Source organism: Agelaius tricolor, unplaced genomic scaffold (assembly GCF_023055355.1).
Source record: "Agelaius tricolor isolate 1412-34295 unplaced genomic scaffold, bAgeTri1.0.p SCAF_61, whole genome shotgun sequence".
Taxonomy (NCBI): Eukaryota; Metazoa; Chordata; class Aves; order Passeriformes; family Icteridae; genus Agelaius; species Agelaius tricolor.
In genome coordinates, this window is record NW_027269321.1 from 163,024 (window position 1) to 182,761 (window position 19,738).

General features: G+C 54.9%; 1 protein-coding gene and 1 pseudogene across 1 annotated transcript in view; one reads left to right on the forward strand and one right to left on the reverse strand.

The window, feature by feature from the left end:
- Positions 1-19,738, reverse strand: part of LOC139605193 (zinc finger protein 271-like) — a 98,776-nt pseudogene that overhangs the window by 30,727 nt on the left and 48,311 nt on the right.
- Positions 18,095-19,738, forward strand: part of LOC139605206 (zinc finger protein 551-like) — a 390,584-nt gene continuing 388,940 nt past the window's right edge. The window contains 2 exon segments of the mRNA XM_071456548.1: positions 18,095-18,298; positions 18,968-19,033. The gene's annotated coding sequence lies outside the window, so the exon portion shown is untranslated.

Below are 19,738 nucleotides of genomic sequence, written 5' to 3' on the forward strand. Positions count from 1 at the left end.
GACCCTGGCTCCTGGCTGCCTTGCGCTACCTGCACCAGCTCTGGCAAATTGCTCAGCCACTGCTCCTGCTTTTGGGCTGGTGGCTCAGGCGCAGAAGGGCAGCCACGAGGCAGAGAGCAGCGGCCCAGAGAGCTGAGGAAAAGGCCAGAAGGAGGAAGGTGGAAAGCGAGCGGAGAAGGCGGCTCCTTAGGAAGAGATTCAAAGACATGGAGCAAATACGCCGGGCCACGAAAGAAATAGAAAAGCAAATGGCCAGGCTGATTGGAATGAATAGGGATACAAACAGGATGCTGAAGGTAGGCAGGGCAGGCTTTTGGAGGAGCACAGGCAGTGGCTGTGTGAAGAAAAGCTTCCTGCTGGAGATGCTCTCTGGGCCGGCCAAGGCGAGCCGCACATCTTTGTGAGCAGCCGGCGCACAGAGCTGCGCTTGCTGCCCAGCACAGCCCTGCGCCGGGGCACAGGCTCCGGGCTCCTGACACACCCTGCCCCTCTGCCCTCTCTCTCCTCACGGGATCTGTAGTAACTGCATCGATTTTAACCCTTTCCCATACAGAGCCTTTGCATCTGCTCGGAGGAAAGCACCATTTGAAGGAATTGGGCCCAATGATGGGAGATTGATTCAGATTCTTAAATAGTTTTGAAATATTTAAAAGGTTTTCTTTAAAAATAATTGTCTTTAGAAACATTTTCCAAACTTTTTATTACTATAATGTAGATTAATACTCTTGTAAGAGATCATAAATATTTTAATAATAAGTAGGAATTAAATAATGGCAATTTTCTTTAGATTATATAGAACTTATAATTCTTGAAAATTACCAAGAATTATTGCAGTTAACTAAAACTGAAGTATACTTTCTTTTTATCTAAACCAGCAAATGTTGCTTGATCTTCATGATCCAATAATTATTTTGTGTCTTGTTTAATATTCATATATACAGTACATAGACTGTCGCTACGAATGCCTATAATCACAATTGGTTAATTTAAATTACACTGTCTGCCCTCCTGTCTCGGGAGGGTGACTTCCCTCAGGCAGCTGCAGTCCCTGTCAAGATGCAATAAAGGCAATGCCTGAACAAACGCTGTGTCTGTGAGTGTCCATGCTGGACTCAGGTGTCAGCTGTGGGGAATTCCTGACACAGGGGCACCACAGCAGCCCTTGGCCATGCAGAGGCTCCTTTCCTCCCCTGCAGCAGCTGCTCCTTTGGTGCTGTGATCCAGCCTCTGCTCTGCGCGATGCCAAATGCAAGAAAACCAGGAGTGCCACCACTCAGACTGTCACTCGGGTCCCTGCAGAGCTCAGGAACCACCATGGCTGTGTAGGTGTGGAACCTGCAGTGGGCCATGACAGCAGGGACAGCAGGGACAGCAGGGACAGCAGGGACAGCAGGGACAGGGGGACACAGCACAGCAATCACAGCCCAGCTGCCCTGGGACAGGCCCGGCAGGCGGACAGGACACGGGGCAGGCAGGAGTCCCCATCCTCTCTGTGCCCTCCTGAGCACAGGCACATAAGGGACAGGGGCAATGGGGACACAGCCGGCCCCTCTCCTCTGGGAATATCCCACCTGCCCAGGGGCCCTGACAGAATGCAGAGGCTGAGGCTCTGCAAGGGGAACCCAAGGGTGAGCAGGAGGACCTCCAAGTTACATCTGCCCACATTCTGCATGCAAACTGCTGTGTGGAGGAGAAAACCAGAGGGGCCTTGCCACAGCAGATCCCATCTGAGGGAAGTTGTTCTCTATTCCTGCACACGGGTGCCCCATGCAACATGGAGCACATGAATGCACTTTGACACCAGATTCTCAGCCCTGCTCGAGCGCTCTGGCACAGCAGGAGCGGCCATTCCCTAATAACACACGGGTTTGCAACTCTTGTGCAAAGCAACACAAATTGTCTCTCTCCTCCTGCAGACCATGGTGTCCAAATCAGTCCCTGCCCTGCTGGTGCTGCTCCTCTTCCACTTCCCACGGCCCGTGGTGATCAGTTGGGATGAGGATGCAGAGCTGGGCAAAGAGGGCCTGGAGCAGGCTCCCCCAGAGCCACCCGAGCCTGCCTGGGGACCCCTGCTCTGGGCAGCCGTGCAGCAGGGGCCCGACTGGGCTGCTGCTGAGCTGCTCTTCCTGCCTTTCTTCCTCTGCCTCAGGCCCAGAAGGGCGGCCATGAAGCAGAGAGCAGCGGCCCAGAGAGCTGAAGAAGAGGCCAGAAGGCGCAGGATGGAAATGGAGCAGAGAAGGCTTCGGGTGTCTGTGGAACATTCCAGGGTGTCTGGGGAACACTCCCTGGTGTCTGGGGAACATTCCCGGGTGTCTGTGGAACATTCCCGGGTGTCTGGGGAACATTCCCGGGTGTCTGGGGAACACTCCCGGGTGTCTGGGGCTCTCCTGGCCCCGTTCCCAGCCCAGGTTCCCGGGGTTCAGGAGCTGCCCTGGTGCCCGGGCCCCGCGACATCGCCTGGGTGCACTTGGAGCCCGAGGTGCAGGCGGGCGCCGCCCGCGAGGCCCTGCAGGGCTTCAGCATCACCCAGAGCAGCGCCAGGAAGATCTCCTGCGCCAAAAAGGGACCCAGTTTCCCACCCAAATCCCCTCTCTCCATCCCAAATCCTTCTTTGTGCATTCCAAATCCTTCTTCTTTCACCCCAAATCCCCTTTCCCAGCCCCCAGGGATTTTGGGGCTCCAGAGGGGTTATTGGGGTTTTTCCCAGCATTGTACCCAGGGTCTCTCTGCAGACATTGCACCTGGAGCTGCCCCAAATAAACCCCAAATAACCCCAAATTTTGGGACTGGGGGCGGGGGGGGGGGTGGTGATTCTAAAATTCGGGGTTTGGGGGTGTTTGACCCCAAACTTTGGGAATTGGGGGGTTTGATCCTAAAATTTGGGGGTTGGGTGGGATTGATCCTAGAATTTGGGGTTTAGGGGATTTTGACACCTCAGGGTTTGGGGATTTTTGACCCCAAACTTTGGGAATTGGGGATGTTTGACACCCCTGGGTTTGGGATTTGGGGGTTTTTGTTCCCAGGATTTGGGGTTTAAGAGGTTTTTTTTTCCCCAGGATTTGGGGATCAAGGGGTTTGACACCCAAACTATGGGGATGAGGAGGGTTGGACACCTCAGATGTTTCAAACCCCAGGATTTGGGGTCAGGGGGTTTTGGCCCCAAAGATCAGGAATTGGGGGGATTGATCCCAGGATTTGGGGGGATTTAACCCCAAAGTTGGGGGGATCATGGGGATTTGACACCCCAGAGTTTGGGATCGGGGGGGCCTTTGACCCCAAAGTTTTGGGATTGGGGGCTTTGACCCCAAACTTTGGGATCAGGGTGGTTGGACACCCCAGATATTTCAAACCCTAGAGTTGGGGATTAGGGGTGTTAGACCCCAAACTTTGGGGGTTGGGGGTGTTTGACACCTCAGGATTTGGGATTTGGGGGTGTTTGACCCCAGACTTTGGGAACGGGGGTGTTGGACACCCCAAATGTTTCAAACCCCAGGATTTGGGGTCAGGGGGATTTAACCCCAACATTTGCAAATTGCAGAGTGTTTGACACCCCAGGATCTGGGATTTGGGGGGTTTAAGGCCTAAAATTTGGGGTTCGGGCTGGGGGGCAGGGGGGGAGGTTGAGATCGCAGAGTTTGGGTCTGGGGGTGTTTGGCCCCCCCCAGTGTTTGAACCCCAGGATTTGGGGTCCGGGGGAGTTGACCCCAGGATTTGGGGTGTTTGACCCCAATGTTTGACCTCACCTCGGGTTTGGGGTCGGGGTTGAGATCAGGGATATTCCCTGGAGCCAGCGGCGGGATCGGGATCGGGAACGGGATCGAGAAGCGGAACAGGAACGGGGAGGGTCCCTGAGCCAATGCCGGACCCCAACCCCAGGGAGAGGCCCCGCCCCAGTCCCGGAATGGCCCCATCCCCACAATCCCGGAGCCCTCCCCAGGCCCAGCCCCTCCCCGGCCGCTGAACGGAGCCTCCCTCAATCCCAGCCCGCCCCGATCCGGGCCGGAGCCATCCCCAGAGCCTCCCCCATTCCCGGCCCGGACCCTTCCATCCCTTTTTGGGGCGGCTCCTGCCGCTCCCCGCCCATTTCTGGGGGTTCCAAAGGGCCCCGCGGACCCTCCCCATTTTGGGGGTGTTGGGGGGGCCCCAGGGCCGCCCCGAGGGCCGAGGGGGGATCGAAAGCCCCAAACCCGAGGGGCTCCTGGGGGTGCCCAGTTCCTCCCGTCCCCAGCCCGAAACAGATCGTGGCCAATCAGAGCGCGGGGCGCTGATGACGATCCCGTTGCCGGGCAGACACTCGGCGCACTGGCCCCGCCCGGCGATTTCCAGCGAATCAGCGCCCGGCTCGGCTGTGACTCATCGGGTGCCGGGCAGAACCCAGCGCCTCTCACAGCGCTGGCCAATCAGAGACTGCGCGGGGCCATTCCCAGCCAATCAGAGCGTTTGTCGCTGATGACTCTCAGTGTCCAGGAGCGGAATTTGGGGCGGGGGCGGTGACCCCGGCGATGGGGATGGGGCGTGCGGGGGCAGCTGGGGCCGCACTGGTGGCACTGGGGGCGCTGGGAGCACCCCCGGCCGCGGGGGGAGCGGGGGGCGCGGGGAGAAGGGGGGCGGGGGGGCCCCAAATTCAACCAAAGTGGGGTCGGGACCCCCAAAGGGAGCAGGAGGGGCCTGGAACCCCCAAAACCAAGCACGGGGGAGGGGATTGGGGACTGGGGGAACGATGGGGAAGGGGCGGGAGAGCGGCGGGGAAGAGGGGGATGGGACCCCCAAATTGAGGTGGGAGGGAGCTGTGGACTGGGGGAATGCTGTGGACTGGGGGAAACCCCCATCAAATCCCATTAAAATCCCATAAAAATCCCATTAAATTACACTCAATTCCCATTAAACACCATTAAAATCCAATAAAATACTATTAAATTCCATTAAAATCCCATGACATGTCATTAAAATCCCATAAAATTCCATTACAATCCCATCAAATTCCATTAAAAGCCCCTAAAATCCAAAGAAAATCACATTAAATCCGATTACATTTCTATTAAACCCCATTACATTCTATTAAAATCCCTCTAAATTCCTATTATAATCCATTAAAATTCCCTCCAATCCCATAAAATGATCCCAAACCCATGCAGTGCCCTGAATTACCCCACATACACATTGCCCTAAAAACCCAACAATGTGAAAAATTACCCCAAATGATCCCAAATTTACCCTGAATAACCCCAAAAACCCCCAAATAGCCCCAAAGGCACAAAAAGAACCCAAATCCCCCAAATGACCCCAAATCCCCCAAATCCCATAAATGGGACTGGGAGAGGGGAGGAGAGGGCAGGGAAAGGGGGAGTGGGACAAACTGGGCGAGGAAATCAAACTCTGCAGTCAGACAGAGCAGGGATTTGTGTACCCAGCGCTGGGAGCGAGGGGGATCTCTCTGGCAAAAACCCACTCGGTCTCCTTTAGCCTTCAGCTCCATTTAAAAGTCACAATTACAGCACTTCATTAGCATACTCACATTTGCATAAAGCTGTGTCCCGGTTTTACAGCCGTGTGTGGCTTCAGCGCCTGCGTCCGTTCCTCCTGTGGCGGCCCTCAGTCTTCTGGTGCTCTTTTGATGAAGGCTTCTGTCGTCCTCCTCACGCTGGAACTTTTTACCTGGAGCATCAGCCCATGCCTGGTGCTCCTTGTTCTTCAGTCTAAGCTGGTCTGAGCTGATTTTGCCCTTTGCAAGCTCTGTTCAAACTTGCTCTCTCGCTCTCGGTGCGTTTGTTGTGTCGCTGGCTCTGCTCTCTCTCTTGCTCTGCTGCCTCGCTGGCTTTGCCTGCATGGGAAAAATGCATGTATTTTATGATTGGCTTTTCGCAAATATTAAAATGAATATTATATGTCTGGTGTTAGAATATTTTTTTTATATATATATATATGTTTATGTATGTATATGTATATGTATATATTATATATATTATATATATATTATATATATAATATATATTATATATAATATGGTTATATATTATATATTATTATATATTATATATTATATATAATGAATTATGGATAATATTATATATATCTATATATATAAAATATATTATATATAATATTATATATGTTATATATAATATAATATATATTATATAATATAATAATATGACATATATAAAATATATAATGTATAATAATATATAATATATATTTTATATATTATATATTATATATATTATACATTATATATTATATATTACATATATTAAAAATCATATATTATATATTGTATATTATATATATTATATATATTATATATTATATATATATATAAATATTATATGTCTGGTGTATTAATTCTCTTAAGTACTGTGTTAAATATAGTTTTAGGTTATAAAATGTTAAAATAGAAACGATGCTATGTAGGATTCTTGCTTTAAAGAAAGGACTCGCACTGAGATAGCAGCCACAGGATACCTAAATCTTTCAGAGAAAAAGAATTTATTGCCCTCTTATCAGAAGAAATGAACTTCTTCCCGCCTCGAAGGCGCTGTTAGGATTCAGAGGAAGAAGGTGGCACTGCCCAGACAGAATCCTGTGTTTGAATGGAATTTATGCATCATGGATGAAGTGTATGAATATGCAACAGGCTGTTGATTTTAAGGATTAATCCTTTGTTAACGGGTGTCCCTTTTCAGGCTCGTGCTGCCCAGAAAAAGGTACCCGGACCTCCATTACCCTTTTTCTCTATTGTCTCATATTGTCCTAATTCAAATTGTCCAAATTATTATTTCTCTAATTGTATTGCTATTTTTATAACCATTTTATTACTAATGAACTTTAAAAATTTCAAAATCAAGTGATTGGCGTGTTTCACACTACACATCTCGCTCCAGGGCTGCTTGTGCTGAACCTTTCCTTGCACAGCCCTGAGGATTCCCCCAGCCCGGGCTCCCAGCAGCTCCAGGCCCGGCCAGGAGGAGCAGCAGGGCCAGGGCTGGCCGGGCGTCCCCCCAGATGTGGCCCCCGCTGGTGGCACAGCCGGACCCTTGGGAGGCTGCCTCAGGCTTTATTGTCCACCAGCATCCCAGGAGGGAGCAGAAAATCCTCCTGCAGACGCTGATTCCGGAGGCTCCCAGCGCTTCCTGGTCTCCAGGAGCTTCTGCCAAGCCCCAGTGAAACCTCGGTGCCACATTGTTCCACAGCCTCACAACGCTCTCCTGGCTCCCGTGAGGTCCCTCTGGGTCCCGCTGCAGCCTTGGCTCCATCAGGGTCTCCTGGCTCCATCAGGGTCTCCTGGTTTCCATCAGGCTCTCCTGGTTCCATCAGGGTCTCCTGGCTCCATCAGGCTCTCCTGGCTCCATTAGGGTCTCCTGGCTCCATCAGGCTCTCCTGGCTCCATCAGGGTCTCCTGGCTCCATCAGGGTCTCCTGGCTTCCATCAGGCTCTCCTGGCTTCCATCAGGGTCTCCTGGCTCCATCAGGGTCTCCTGGCTCCATCAGGGTCTCCTGGCTTCCATGATGCTCCACTCTGTCCCAAGGGGCATCCGCGGCTCAGCTTTGGAGCCCTGCAAGATCCAAAGGTTCCCCCCAACAAACACCAGCCCAGGGACCCCCAGGATATTTGGGCTGAGCTCCCGCTGCCCAGGCACCTGCATGGAACCCAAGTGACCGCTGGGACTCCATGGAATGTCCTGGAACAAACTGTCCCTGGTCAGACAGGGGTGCCATGGAACACAGGTGCCACTGGGACACGGACACTGCCCATGGAACCGAGTGTCCATGGGGACAGAGCCGGGCCTGATGGAACACTGGAGAACATTGTCACCCCATGGAATCCATGGAACCAGGTGTCCATGGTGACACTGGAGAACATTGTCACCCCATGGAATCCATGGAACCAGGTGTCCATGGTGGCACTGGAGAACATTGTCACCCAATGGAATCCCATGGAACCAGGTGTCCATGGTGACACTGGAGAACATTGTCACCCCATGGAATCCATGGAACCAGGTGTCCATGGTGACACTGGAGAACATTGTCACCCCATGGAATCCATGGAACCAGGTGTCCATGACAGAGCCAGGCCTAATGGAACCTACTGGAACACAGGAGAACACTGTTACCTGTTGGAACCCGGGCTGCTGAGAATTTTGGACTTTCTGAGCTGACAGACACTGACCCCCAAGAGAACACTGCATTTGGCCTGAGGCTGTGGAGAAGGCTTCCAAAATGGAATGATAGAACTGGGTTTATGGGTGTGGCGTTTGAATAGAAGGGTGTAATATCACATGGTGGACAACTTGGAGTTTAAGGTTTTTGAATATAGTAATATATATAAAGCAAGATGGAGGTTTTAGGGTGGAGGCTGATCCTTCTTCTTCTTCTTCTTCTTCTTCTTCTTCTCCTTCTTCTCCTTCTCCTTCTTCTCCTTCTCCTTCTCCTTCTCCTCCTTCTCCTTCTCCTCCTTCTCCTTCTCCTCCTCCTCCTCCTCGTCCCTTATGTTGGGCACGGGTGCTTGGTTATTGGGTTAAAAGTAAAAATAATTTCGGTGTCATTTCTTAATTGGACAGTTTATCCTCAAAAGACCTTGCAGAGAGAGAGATGGGGCTCCATTTTTACCTTGTTAGCGAAGTGCTGCAGAACTCACAGCTTGTGAGACTGTTCTAGAGACAAGAGCTAATGAACACCTGAGTCCAAACAAGAAATGCTCTCTTGGGATTTCATCCCGACCTTGGCAGAAAAGAAGCAAAAGAATTGACTGTTACCCCACGGAATCTCATGGAACCAGGTGTCCACTGTTTCACGGTGCAGCCTCAGAGAGTGGTGAGACCCTTGTGTCACCATGGAATATCCTGAAACCACGGCTCCCTTGTGACAAACCTGGGCTTTATGAAACCAAGGACACCGCTGGGATGCAATGGAATCTCAAGGAGCCAAGGGTCAGCTGTCAACACATCAGTTTCTCAGGAAACCAAGGCAAACACTGTGACACAGAGAGGGGCCCTCATGGGACCCAGGAGACCATGGTGACACAGTGGTGGGATCTCATGGAACCAAGTGTGAATTGTTACAGGACCCAGGAGACCATGGTGACACCGTGCTGGGATCTCATGGAACCAAGAGCCCAGAGTTTCATGGCTCAGCCTCATGGAGCACTGGAGACCATGGTGTCCCAAAGGGAACACATGGAGCAAAGGCTCCTTAGTGACACAGCAGGGCCTCATGGAATGCAAGAGATCATCCTGATGGAATGGGAACTCATGGATTCAAGGGTCCACTCATGGAATGCTGGAGACCATTGTGGCACCATGGAAACTAATGGCACAAAGGCTCCACTGTGACAAAGCTGGGCCTCATGGAACCAAGGACACAGCTGTGATGCAATGGAATCTCTAGGATCCAAGGATCAATTGTCAACACATCAGGTTCCCATGAAACCAAGCAGAACATTGTGACACAGTGGAATCTCATGGGAGCAAGGCTCTGCTTTGATCAAGTGGGGCCTCATGGGACACAGGTGCCACTGGGACATTGTCAGGCCTGGTAGGAACAAGACACCACTGTGTCAGACCAAGGCCTCATGGGACCTAGGAGAGCCCTGGGACACAATGGAACCTGATGGAACCAAGGGCCCATTGTGACACGGCAGGGTCTCATGGAACCCCTGTGCCACTGGGACATTGCCAGGGCTGGTGCAAGCAAGGTTCCACTGTGACAAAGGCAGGCCTTGTGGCACCCAGGAGACCATTGTGGGACAATGGAATCTCATGGAAGCAAGGCCCCATTGTGACAAAGCGTGGCCTCATGGAAGCCCAGTGCCACTGGGACATCTGCAGCCTTGGAGGAAGCAAGTGTCCATTGTGACACAGCACAGCCTCAAATCACAGGAGAGCAGAGGGATGGAGCCATGGAATCTTGGGGAACCAAGTGTCAATTCTAAACACAGCGAGGACTCATGGAACCCAGGAGACCATTGTGATGCTGCACTTTGTCACAATGGGGCCGTGCTTCTATGAGGATCCATGGGCCCACAATGTTCTCCTGGGTTCCAGGAGGCCCCGCTGGGTCACAATGGCCCCTTGCTCCCACGAGCCACAGCACGGTCCCCGTTGCCCCTGGGTTCTGTGAGGCCCTGCTGCGTTCACAACTGACACTTGCTTCCATGGGATTCCATTGCGTCACAGTGGCCCCCATGTTTCCATGAGGTTCTGCTGTGTCACAGTGGACACTGGGTTCCACAAGAGCTGGCAATGTCCCAGTGGCACCTGTGTCCCATGAGGCCCCACTTAGTCAAAGCAGAGCCTTGGCTTAACAACTGACCCTTGTTCCCTTGAGATTCCATTTGTGAAAAACACGTTCACTCTCCTGTGAAAATGCACAAAGTTTAACAAGGGACAATGGGAGACCAGGACCATGGAGCAAAGGTTATTACGGCCGGGTGCCTCCTGGCACTCAGCCAGGAGCACCCTGTTACCTTTGGGGATCCCCTGAAATACCTTTCCCCTTACATCAGCCTGGTGCATATTCATAGAGCCTCATGCATATCCATAAACTACTTTACATATTCCAGGAATGATTTTACATGGCCCCTCCTTGGGTCTGCCTTTTCAGAGCATGTGTGTTTCTTGGCTGTGGTTTTGGCTCCTTCTCTTTATCACCTCCAGGTTTTGGGCCTTGGTGCACTCTGCCTTCAGACGGGGAGTGCTGATAGTTGGCAGATCTGTACAGGTGTCCTCATCCTGGGTGCATTGGATGTTATCCCATCCAAGCAGGCAGTTTAACACAAGGACACTTCTATCAGCTATTTCACTACTATGTCTAAGCTCAATTAACAACAGAAATAAAAACTATATCTTTAGAACAAGGTTATTTTAACACCACACATATAAAATCCATTTTAATATTTGCAAAAAGCCAATATTATGATATTTATCTATAAGAGGGTGAAGGAGCCCTGGCCCAGGCTCTGGCCCTGGGGACACGGGGACGCTGCCGGGGGGTCCCTGTCCCCCTGTGCCACCCCCAGGGCCCCGGCCCCGTGTCCCCGTGTCAGGCTCTGGGGTCGATCTCGTGGAACATCCTCTGGGGGAGGCTGCGGGGCCGGGGACGGGGGGACCCGGGGGGACAGGGGACCCCGCTGTGCACGAGCAGGGTTGGACTGCTCTGGGGGGAGCTGTGAGGGGGCCGGGGCAGAGTGACCTCCCCAGGGACCTCATACAGCCCCCGGGATGTCACACAGCCCCTGTGATGTCACACTGTCCCTGTGATGTCACACTGCCCCTGTGATGTCACACTGTCCCTGTGATGTCACACAATCACTCTGTTAGGTCACACAACCTCCATATGATGTCATTCAGCTGCTATGTGATGTCACACAGCACATTTGTGGTGTCACAGTCCCCCTGTGATGTGACAGCCTTCTCTGTGGCATCACACAGCTGCTCTGTGACTCTGGGTCACAACCCACATTGTGATGTCACAGAGCCGCCTTCTGTGATGTCACAGCTAGCTCTGTGATGTCACAACCCCCTCAGTGCTGTCACACAGCCCACTCTGTGCTGTCACACAGCCCCTTGCTGCTATCCCAGCTGCTCTGCGGCTCTGGGACACAGCCCCAGAGGTGCTGCTGTGACACAGCCCCCGCGGGGACATCCCACAGCCCCGGCCAGTGCTGAGCCCCTGTGAGCTCTGTCTGTGCCCTGCTCGTGTCCCTGAGGGGCCCTGGCAGTGCCCCAGCCCTGCTGGGCTGTGCACAGGAGCTGCTCCTGGCCAGAGCTGTCTCTCTGCAGCTCTGCTGCCCTTGCCAGGAGCTGCCTCTGGGCCAGGAGCCCGGCCCAGCTCAGCAGCACAGACACAGCACAAGGACTTTAATCACCCTCTGGGCCTTTGCTGCTCTTTGCATCACACCCAGTCCCTCAGAGTGGGCTCAAAGACTTCTCAAGAGCTCACAGTGAGATTGAAATACTGAAGTTTCTTGTACTTTAAGGAAATCCCTGTGAGGGACAGGACAGAGAAAGTGTCCCCGGGTTCCAGGGAGAGCAGAACACTGGAGGCACTGATGGCAGCTGGGGACAAACAAGGCAAAGGTGTCTCTGGTGCTGAGCAAACCTGGATTTGTTTCAGGAATGCAAAGGGCCAAGGCCTGAGCCCCAGGGCCTGGCCAGGCAGATCCTGTCCCTCCCTCCTTGCTCAGGGCTCTTCCCGGGATGGGCCCTGGCATGTGGGGATGGGCAATGCCAAGGGCAGGAGTGTGGGGCAGCCCCTGCCAGGCTGCTGAGCAGGGACAAGGAGGCAATGAGGCCCCAGGCCTGCAAGGGTCACTTGTCCCCTCCTGGCTCAGGCCCAGGGCCAGCAGCCATGGCCAAAGCGCTGCCCAGGTTGGCTCTGTCAGGGCTGTCTTGCAGCTGCTGCCCATCCCTGTGCCCTGTGCAGCCCAGGCTGTCCCACGGTGTCCCTGCCCTGGCCTCTGTCCCTGCAGGCTCTGGGCATCCCCCGGCTGCCCCACCTGGCTGGGCCCTTCCTTTGCTGACAGCTCTGCCTCCTGCCTGCCCCTGCCTGCCCACACAAAGCCTGGGGCTGCTCCAGGCTCCTGCTGGGGACGTGCTGCACCACAGCCCTGCCCTGACAGGGAAATTCCTTTCTCCTGCAGCCACTCTGGGCCTCCCCAGCTGCCCTTGGCGTTGATTCTTTCTCTCTCTGGCTGTTTTCCGCTATGTCAAAAGGATCCACCAGCCCTGAAATCGCTCTTTAAACACTCTCATGGCTCTGCTCCACTGTCCTCAGGCTCCACCCCACTGAGCACAGAGCTCCTTTGTCCCTATACAGTGCTCATGGGCCCAAGGCCTCCAAACCCCTCCTTGGGACATCTCTGGGCCCTCTCCAAGGTGTTTCCAAATGAAAACATTCAGCTCAGAGTCTAAAGAAATCACCAGAGGACAGGGCCAGCTCGACCTGTCTGTCCTGGCTACTTTTGTCTGGGAGCAATCCTTGGATATACAGAATTTGGGAGGCCAAATTCTAATTTTGGCCATGGTCCCTGGACAAGAAGGCTGGTTCTTTTCCATAGGAATGAAGGAACAGAGCCCCAGTGTTTCAGGGGCAGATGAGAGGTGACCACCAGAGGCCAAGGCCAGCCAGAGCTGGCAGGTTTTGTTTTGTGAGATACCCTTGCATAGAGGAAATTATTTTAGGGAGAGTACCCGTTTTGGCAATGGGCATCTGAAAAGTCAGACAGCTCTTTTCCATAGCAAGGAAAGCACAGAGCCCCAGTGTTCCAGGAGCTGATGAGAGGCAGTCCTTGACATGCCAAGATCAGCCAGAGCTGTCAGGTGGCCCCTGGGAGGCCAAGCCAGCCAGAGCTGTTCCATGTTCCCTGGGTTCCATGGGGTCCCACAGTGTCCCAATGGTCCCTTGCTTCCATGGGGCCCTGAGGTGTCATAATGCCCCCTTGGTGACACCAGGCCCTGAAGGTTGGAATGGTCTCCATGGTTCCATCAGGCCCCACAGAGCCACAATGGTCTCTGGGTCCATGGAGCCCCTCTGTGTCACCATGGCCCCTTGGTTCCCTGGGCTCCAGTGGTGCCACAATGATCCCCTTGGTTCCATGGGCTCCTGTGGGGCCACAATGATCCCCTTGGTTCCCTGGGCTCCAGTGGTGCCACAATGATCCCCTTGGTTCCATGAGGTCCCCACAGTGTCCCAGGGATCTCCATGGGAAGGAAAGAACCCAGCCCCACTGTTGCAGGCGCAGCCACCAGAGGCCCAGGTTAGCCAGCCTTGACAGTACTGAACTAACCAATCACGGCGCGGATCCCCCAGCAAGGCCCGCCTCCCCACGCCGTCCCAGCCAATCAGAGGCGACCGGAAGCGGCGCCCCCTTCCCCGCCGCCGCCGGGACCCCCCGGGCTCGGGACAGGAGCGGGAGGGGCCTGAGAGGGGATCGGGGGGCGGGGGGGCTTTGGGGAGGGGTCCGGGGGTTTGGGGGGCACCTGGGGGGTGCGGATGGGTCCTAAGAGGGGTCTCGGGAGGGGGAGGGGGTCGTGGGAGGGTCTGGGGGGGTTTTGAGGAGGGGTCGTAGGAAGGTCTTGGGAGGGTCTGGGGGTGTTGGGATGGGCCTGGGGGAATTTGGGGAGGGCTCTGGGGGGTCCTGAGGGTGTCCTGGAGGGTTTTGGAGGTTTGGGGAGGGGCTTTGGGGGGTCTGGAAGGGTTTTGGGAGAGGGTCTGGTGGGGGGGGGGGGATTTGGGGAGTTTTGGGGAGAGGTCCCGGCGCGATCTGGGGAGGGGCTGGGGGAGCCTGAGATGGGTTTGGGGAGGGGTCTGGAGGGTCCTGGGTGGGGTCTTGGGAAGGGTCTGGGGGGGTCTCAGGGGACATCCTGGGCTGGGCCCCATTGGGGTCTGGGGGCTCTCAGGGGGGTCCTGGGCAAACCTTTGGGGGGCTCTGGGGGTTCTGGGGGAGATTTGGGGGTCCCCGGGGGTCCCAGGCCCACCCTGAACCGGGGTCTGGGGGTTTTGGGGGGAGGGGGCACAGCAGGGGTTCCCCCCCCCGTTTTTGGGGGGTCTCCCATGGTGCCCCCTCCCCAAAAAGCTCCCAGGGCCCCCTGCAGTGGCTCCTTTCCACCGGCCGGTGCCCCCTGATCCAGGACGGCCCCACTGAGTCTGGGGGGGTTTGTGGGGACTTTGGGGTTCTGAGAGGGGTTTTGGGGATTTCGGGGTGGCTTTTTTGGGCTTTTTTGGGATTTTGTTGGGAGTTTAGGAGGGATTATTGGGGGTTTGGGGGAGAATTGTTGGGGTTTGAGATGGTTATGTGATTTTGGGGGGTTTTGTTGATTTGGGGTGTTTTGGATTTTTGGTGTTTTGTTGGGGTTGTGTAGGTTTTTTGGGGAAGGATTTATTGAAAAATTGGGGAGTTTTTTAAATTTTGGTGAGTTCCACGGGGATGTTTGGTGATTCTCTGGGGTTTTTGAGGGTTATCTTGTAATTTTTGGGGATTTTGTGGGGTTTTAGTGGAATTTTAGGGGGGCTTTGGGGCATTCCCTGGGTGTGGGGAAGGGCTGAGAGGCACCAAAATCTCCTTAAAAGCCCCAAAAGTCCCAATAAAACCCACAAAATCCCAATTAAATCTCTCAAAATCCCATTAGAACACCCTAGAATCCCAATAAAAGCCCACAAAATCCTTTGGAATCCCAAAAACCCCAAAAATCCTGATTAAACTCCACCAATCCCCCAAAGGTGTCCCGAAAACCAGAAAAAGTCCCACAAAATCTCCCCCAAGATGCAAAGAAATCCTGGCAACACCCAAACCCCCCCAAATCCCACCAAAAATCCTCATAACCCCAAATCCCCAATTAATCCCTCTGAATGCCACCACAATTCCAATAAAATGCCCCAAAATCTCCTAAAAATCCCAATAAAACCCCAGGAATTTCTGAGAATCCCAAAAAATCCCAACAAAATCCCAGTAAAACCCCCAAAATTCAAAAAGAGCCACAAAAAAATTCAATAAACCCCCAAACTCCCCCAGAAATACTCCCCCTCAAAATGCCAAGAAAATCCCCCAAAATCCAAACCCCCAAAATCCACAAAACCAGTCAATCCCAGTGTGATTCCAGTCGCTCTCAATGAGATCCCAGTGTAACCCAGCATGGACTCAGCTGCTCTCACTGGGATCCCAGTGTGATCCCAGTTGCTCCCAGCATAATTCCAGAGGTTCCCAGTTCCTCCCATGATGATCCCAGTTGCCCCAAGAATAGTCCCAGTCCCTCCCAGCAGGGTCCCAGTCGTGCCCAGTTGCCTCCAGGGCAGATTCAGTTTCCCCCAGCATCGTCCCAGTTGCTCCCAGCATGATCCCAGCTGTTCCCAGTGTGGTTCCAGTGCCCCCAGGATGGTTAGAGACACTCCCAGTATGTTTCAGTTACCTCAGAATGATCCCAGTCTTTCCCAGTTCCTCCCAGTTTCCTCTAGCATCATCCCAGTTTCCATCTGTTGCTCAAAGGGTGGCCCCAGTTGCTCCCAGGATGATCCCAGTTGCCCCAGTTGTAGTCTCAGTCCTCTCAGCATGGTTCCAGAACCTTCCAGCCGATCCCAGTTGCTCCCAGTGTGTCACATTTTCCTCCCAACATGGGCCCAGTAGCTCCCAGTAAGCCCCAGTCAGGTTCCATTCACACCCAGTATAATCCCAGTATGAGTGTAGCCACTCCCAGTATGATCCCAGTCCCTTGCAGTCTAATCCCAGTTGCTCCCAGTCACTCCCAGTCTGATGCCAGTGCCCCCAGTGGGATCCCAGTTGCTCCCAGCATGGGCCCAGCTGTTCCCAGTGTGCTTCCATCACTCCCCTATGGTTACAGACACTCCCAGGATGGTCCCAGTTGAACCCAGTGTCCCCTGCTCTAGTCCCAGTCCCTCCCCAGATGATCCCAGTCCCTCCCAGCATGGTCCCACTCACTCCCAGTTGCCCCCAGCATGGTCCCAGTTCTCCCCAGCATGGTCCCAGTTGTTCCCAGTGTGGTTCCAGTGCCCCAAGTATGGTTCCAGACAATCCCAGTATATCCCAGTTGCCCCCAGTATGTCTGCAGTCATTTCCAGGCACTGCCAGTGGCCCCAGTAAGGTGTCAGTTATCCCAGTATGATCCCCCAGTCATGCCCAGTATATCCCAGTTGCCCCCAGCATGCATCTAGTCCTTCCCAGTTCCTCCAGTTTGCTTGCAGCATCATCCCAGTTTCCCTCAGCTGCTCCCAGTAGCCCAAAGTGTGATCCCAGTCGCTCCCTTTCAACCCCAATATGATCCCAGTAAGCTCCAGTTTTATTCCAGTCACATGCCAGCCCTGCCAGTGTGGTCCCAGTATAATCCCAGTTGCTTCCAATCTCTCCCAGTATGGTCCCAGCTGCCTCCAGCATGGTTCCAGTTGCTTCCTAGATCAGCCCAGTCAGTCCCAGTATGATGCCATTTGCTGCCAGCGTGCTCCCAGTTGCTCCCAGTCAGGCCCAGTCTGGGGGATGATGTGCAGGGTGTGTTCCCAGTCACTCTCAGATCCTCCCAGTATTAGTCCAGTCCCTCCCAGTATGATCCAAATATGGCCCCAGTGTGCTCCCAGTCCCTGCCAGTATGAACCAGTTTTGCTCTACATGGTTCCAGTTTCTCTCTTTCACCTTCACTTTTGTTCCAGTCACTCCCAGTATGTCCCAGTGTAGCCCAGTTCCCTCCAGCATCTTTCCAGTTCCTTCCAGTATGATCCCATTTGCTCCCAAGCACTCCCAGTCAGCCTCAGTGTAGTGGCACTCACTGCCAGAATGATCCCAGTCAGCTCCAGCATGATCCCAGTTCACGCCAGTATAAGCGCCACAGTTTCCAATCACCCAGTTCCTCCCAGTTGCTCCTACCATGATCCCAGTTGCTCACAGCTACTCCCAGTCACCCTCAGCATAATCCCAGTCACTCCCAGTATATCCCCTTTGCCCCTAACAGGCTCTCAATTGCCTCCTGCAGACTCCTGCTCACTCCCAGTATGATTCCACTCTCCATCAGTGTGATCACAATCTGCCCTGGTATGGCAGTATAATCCCAGTATGATCCCAGTATGATGTCAGTACAAAGCCAGTACAGCCCCAGTCAGTCCCAGTACGGTCCCAGTGCAGCCCAGTCCCTGGCAGTGCTGCCACTGCTGGGATCCCCCAGGCCTGTGTGCGTTCCCCCCTGGCGGATGTGCCGAGAGGAGCCCCAAGGGCTGGCAGTGGCCAGGCAGGGTCCCCAGCAAGGCCCAGTTTGGATGTGCAGCCCCCAGTTTGCCCAGTTTGCCTCTCCTTTGGCCCGGGCCGGGTTCCCCCCGCCCGCAGCGGCTGGGAGCAGCCGAGAGCCCCGCGCTGCCCATGCCGACCTGGCCCGGCTCCATGGCCGCTGCTGCCGCGGGCTGCGAGGGCTGCGGGAACGGGGCACCGAGGGTGTGGCTGCTGCTGGGGGAGGAGGAGGAGGGAGGGAAGGGCAGGGATGGAGGGGGAGGAGGAGGCGGGGTAAGGGGGCAGGAGGGGGAGAAGGAATGGAAGGGGAGGGATGAAGGCGGAGAGAGAGCAGCGATGGAAGGAGGAGAAGGAGGTGGGGTTAGGGAGGAGGAGAAGGGATGGAAGGGCAGGGATGGAAGTTGAGAAGCCGGTGGGGATAACAGAGGAGCTGGAGGGGGGATGGAAGAGGACGATGGGAGGAAGAGGAAGAGGAGGGACAAAGGCGGATCAAGGTTGAGCTTTTCGAACCACGCGGTCTCGATCCCTGCCTGAATTCGCAGCCCCCACCTGTGGGATCATCGCCCCCCCCATGGCTCCGGTGAGCGGGGAGGGGGAGCCCGGCCCGGATATCCCGGGGGGTCCCTGGGTTGGGTTTTTGAGGGGATGTTTGGAGAATGAAGAAGTCGAAGGCTGAGCGGAAAAGGCCCCTTGGGGAGACATCGGGGGGACATCGGGGGGTGGCGGTGGCGGCTGCCGGCAGAGGCAGCCTGGAGGAGCAGAGCCCTGTGTCCCCCAGGAGGCCAAAGTGGGGAGGCCAGAGAGGGGGGAGTGCCGCCATTGGCGGGAGCCTCAAGAGCCTGGAGAGGGGCAGGGGGGACTCCTTGGAGCCGCTGCAGCCCAGAGCAGAGAATGAGGGGAGAAGGGAGCCCGGGAGCCCAAACAGCCCCGGCATCCCGAAATGGGGAGAGCCAAGAGGGGGGAGCTTTTTAGCATTGCTGGCACTGCCAGCAGCCTGGGCAGGGCGGGCACCCAGGAGAAGGGGGACCCCCAATCCAAGTTTGACCCCAGCAGCTGGGACAGGGGGGAACTCCCGAACACCAGAGGGGAGGGACCAGGGATGGGGAACTCCTGGAAGGCTTTTTCAGGGCTGAATCTTGGTGTTTGGGAGGGTTTTCTGGAGCCCAGATGGCCGGTGACTTGTAGAGATGGACTTGGGTGGGGGGACCTTCAAACTCCAGGTGCTCATCCCTTGTTTTCTCCAAACCAGGATTTCACATTGCCAACCCCTGGGAGGCTGTGAGGAAGAGGAAGATGCTCTGGGACACTGAGGCAGGTGAGGAGGAAGTCAGTGCCCCTTTCCCCTCTGTGCTGCTCCATCTCCCAGCCCAGCAGGGCCCCCGGCTGCAGCACAGCCCTGGGGGGATCTCGTTGCCCTTGCCTGTGGCACGGAGGCAAATGCCATGCTGTCCTTGTCCTTCCTCGCCCAGAGCAGGAGCTGAGCATGGAGAGCAGGGAGGACAAATGCCCGCGGCAGAACCTGGTGGCAGAGGCCGTTTTGAGCGGCTCCACGGCGCAGGAAGCCAACGGGGAGGAAAAGGCCCGGAGATGCCGCACGAGGAGGGGCTGCAAACGCAGATGGCGGGGATGTGAGGGGGAAAGAGCCAGCCTGGGCCGGGAAGGCGGCCGGAGATGGAGCCAGAGCTCGGAGCTGGTGCTCCATGAGCTGCTCCATGATGGGGAGAAGCCCCACACGTGCATGGAGTGTGGGAAGAGCTTCAGGTGGAACTCCGAGCTGATCGTGCACCAGAGGATCCACACTGGGGAACGGCCCTACGAGTGTGTGGAGTGTGGGAAGAGCTTCAGCTGGAGCTCCCACCTGATCAGGCACCAGAGGACCCACACTGGGGAGAGGCCCTATGAGTGCTCCAAGTGTGGGAAGAGGTTTCAGACCAGCTCCAGTCTCCTCCGGCACTATCGGATTCACACAGAGGAGAGGCCCTTCCAATGCCCCGACTGTGGGAAGGGATTCCAGCGCAAC